We start from the raw sequence: 4,171 nt of genomic DNA, 5'->3' as shown, positions 1-4,171 counted from the left end.
GGTTTCTGGTCAACAGCAAACTATTAGTAGTTAAGTTTTTAGTAAGTCAAAAGTTGTATGTGCATTTTTTTAAACTGTGTGGGGGGTTGGCACCCCTAACCCCTGTGTTGTTCAAGGGTCACCTGTATATGTCTCCTCTGACTGGTTTGTAGTATTGTTCAAGTTCTTTATTTCTTTGAGAATGGGGTATTGAATTCTCCAACTGCCATTGTAGAACTGTATATCTCCTTTCAATTCTGTTAAGTTTTGGTGTCATATTGTAAATCCCTTCTTCTTTGATATCTATGTATTTCTAATTGTCCTATTTTCTTGGTGAATTCAACCTTTTATCAATGCATATATTTTTTATCTCTTGTAAGAGTTCAATTTAAAATCTATTGTGTCTGATATTAGTAAAACCGCTTAAGCTCACTTTTTATTATTATTTGTGTGGTGTATTTTTCCCTCCTTTCATTTTCAGTCTGGAGGTGTCTTCAGGTCTAAAGTGAGTGTCTCATAGGCAGCGTATGGTTGGATCATATCTTTCAAGCATTCTGCCAATTCCTGCTTTTTAAGTGGAGTGTTTCATCCTTCTTTTTTTTTAAGATTTATTTATTTATTTTTATTTTATTTTATTTTATTTTTTTATTTTATTTTTTCCCACTTTTTTTATAATAAATTTATTTTTTATTGGTGTTCACTTTGCCAACATACAGAATAACACCCAGTGCTCATCCCCTCAAGAGCCCCCCTCAGTGCCCGTCACCCATTCACCCCCACCCCTCGCCCTCCTCCCCTTCCACCACCCCTAGTTCGTTTCCCAGAGTTAGGAGTCTCTATGTTCTGTCTCCCTTTCTGATATTTCCCACACATTTCTTCTCCCTTCCCTTCTATTCCCTTTCACTATTATTTATATTCCCCCAAATGAATGAGAACATATAATGTTTGTCCTTCTCCGATTGGTGTTTCATCCTTCTGCATTTAAAGTAATTACTGATAAGAAAAGATTTCTGCAATTTTGGTATTTATTTTCTACATGTCATATACCTTTTTTTTGTTCTTCAGTTCCATCATTACTGACTTACTTTATGAATATTTTTTTAGCTTACTCTCTTGATTTCATCTAGTTTCCTTTTCTGTAATTAGTTTTTAGTTTTTGCTTTAGTGGTTACCTTGTGTATTACAATGAATGTATTAACTTTAGAACAGTCAAATTTGAATTGATACAAACATTGATTCAACAGTATATAATATCTGCTGTATTATACTTCTTTATCTCTTTTTATGTTATTATCACAAATTACATCTTTATACATTGCATGCTTATTAGCATAGCTTTATAATTACTGTTTTATGCATTTGCCTTTTAAATCATGTAGGAAAATATAAAGAGTAATTACCAACTAAATATGTAATATTACTGTCTTTTATATTTAACTGCACAACAACATTTACCATTGTTTTTTATTTTTTTTCATGTGTCTTTGTGTTAATGTCTAGTATCCTTCCATATAAGCCTGGAGGTCTCCTTTTTGGTGGGGCAGGTCTACTGGGGAGTGACAAACTCCTAATTTTTTTTTATCTAGGAGTGTCCCAATTTCTTTTTTTAAGATTTTATTTATTTACTCATGAGAGACACAGAGAGAGGCAGAGACACAGACAGAGGGAGACGCAGGCTCGATGCAGGGAGCCTGATGTGGGACTGGATCCCGGGGCTCCAGGATCACACCTTGGGCTGAAGGCAGCGCTAAACTGCTGAGCCACTGGGGCTGCCCAGGGTGTCCTAATTTCTACTTTATTTAGGAATGATAGTTTTTTAAAAACAAATTATCCTGATGGTTCCAATTTTGTGTCTGAATCACATTCTACTATTTGCATTATCTCAAAAATAGGCTAGGTTTTTTCTTGATTTTTAATGTACTGTAATTTTTAATTTATTTCTGCATATTGTATATTGTATTTAGAAACAGCAATGAGTGATGTCTCTGCCTCTCTCTGTGTGTCTCTCATGAATAAATAAATAAAATTTAAAGAAATAAAAAAGAAAGAACTCTGTTAGTGCCCTGATGACCTCGCACTTACTGACATAGGCCACATAGCCAAGGTTTAACTAAAGCTGTTCTAGTTCTTTGCAGAATGCCCTGTGATCTTTCCAGAAAATGAGAGCATAATAGACTTGTGAGAAACTCCTGCTGGGCCATTTCGGACTTGCCTCCCTATCTTACTAGGTGGCTGTCATGAGATAATTTCTCATTGCCTCCCAGGTTCTGATGAGGTATGAAGATTTTGGCATTGTCCTCTTTGGGGTAAAGCTATAGGATTTAAAACTAATAAACCTGTGGCACAGGTTTCATCTCACCACTTGTGTTGCAGCTATCTGAACATTTTTGTGCCATTATTATCCTTTGGGGCAAGGGAAACAGGGTTTCCCTTTGGGAAGCCCTTGGGTTTAGTTGCTCTTGTAGTTGTTATATGCAAGTAATAAACTATCTGAATTTAGTAAGGGCTCATTGCTTCTTTTCTGGACAAATTATCAACCTTTCTTGACAGGATATTAGGACAATCCAGTCAGGAATTGAACTGAGTTTTGTTTACTTGTTTCTATCTTTACCTTTAGCAAACCACAGGCATTGAATAGTAGTTTACTGTTTTTACTTTGTGTTTAAAATGAGTTCTGGACTTCTCAAATGTTTTTCTCAATATTTGTGCTCCACCCTCTGCTCCAAGAAGAGATCTCTCTCTAAGCACTTTCCTTCCATCAGTGGAAGGAAACAGAAAGACTTCCGCTGCTTGTTAGTCAGTTCTACACTTGTCATGAGGACAAGGGTTTCTCTACGTTCTCCTGGTTCAGCCTCAGTATTTAGCATGACCTGCCCATCTGGACTTTGGGGATCAGTCTTTCTCAGCAGCATTACTTCCCCAATTCCTGTATTGTCCAAACTCTCCTTCATATTTGTGAAAGGCTTTGGGTGGGAAAGAGTTTCTCCCCTTCTTCCATGTATTGGTATAGAATCCTGAATCCAAGAATGTTCCCTGTCCCTCCCTCAGGAGCATAGAGTTTTTGTTTCTTCCATTCCCCTGAAATAGAATATTTTCTTGTGTTCTTAAGTAAGGGTGTTTCCTATCTCTTCCTCAGAAAAAGAATGGTTAGCTCCTACCCTTCTTCCAATGGAAATGATCTTTGCTTAAATCCTGGGAACAGGAGTGTTTTCTGCCCCTTCTGAGTGGCTTAGGGATTTTGTCTCATGTGAGAGAAGGTCCAAGAAAGGAAATGCTGTTTTATCTGTCTCTGGATGGAATCCAATCATCTCTGTATGCCAGTACCACAGAGGTGGTACTCTCTTAAGTTTCCTGCTTTGGAAGTTCAACTTTCTGATGGGCCCCCAAAATATTATTTTGCAATTATTCAGCCTTTTCTCAGCATTAGGTAGGATTAATGTAATGTCGTCTTGAGGGATTTTTTGCACACTAAGCACAGGTGGAGCCTTCACTGGAGTGCTTTGAACAGAGGGGTGATATGATCTGAGTCACATTTTAAAAAGAGCTCTGACTGCTGTGTTGAGTATAAATTAAAGTGGATCAAGATTGGAAGCAGGGAACCCTGTTAAGATGCTATAAAATTACTCTTATTTGGCTCAAGTCTTCTTAATAGTCACCACACAAAGAGAAATCTGCTGAATAACGTAGTTCATATTATGAGACAAGAGATTATACAGCAATCCTTTGAGAAAGATATGGATTATTGTGCTGTTAAATTCTAAAAGAACCTTCTATGAGATCTGATATAATGAAGACTGAAAATAAAATAAACAATATCTTTGGGAGACATTTTTATAGCAAATGTAGAAGGATTTTCATATTATAATTTTAAAAATAAAAGCCCTTGATAATATTACAATTAATCTCCGTGAAGCTTACCCATAGGATCAAAGCTTGTGTGGTTACCATGCTTTTTCAAGTTTTTTCCATAATTCATCTGAGAGTATTGTTTCAGTTAATTTACTTTCAGTTGAAGGTAAGAAGAACAGCATAGTTCTCATTGGTTTAAAAATAACGACATTGTTGGCATGCATAACTTAAATTCTAGAGGTAGGTTATGCTTCAGGCAAGGATTGATCTAGTAGGTCACCAACAAAAGAATATCTCTTTTATTTCTGACTCTCTACTTTTCTTTCCATGATGTCAACTTCAT

This window comes from Canis lupus, chromosome X (assembly GCF_011100685.1).
Source record: "Canis lupus familiaris isolate Mischka breed German Shepherd chromosome X, alternate assembly UU_Cfam_GSD_1.0, whole genome shotgun sequence".
Taxonomy (NCBI): Eukaryota; Metazoa; Chordata; class Mammalia; order Carnivora; family Canidae; genus Canis; species Canis lupus.
The sequence above is the reverse complement of the archived record's forward strand: the minus strand, read 5'-3'. Positions refer to the sequence as shown.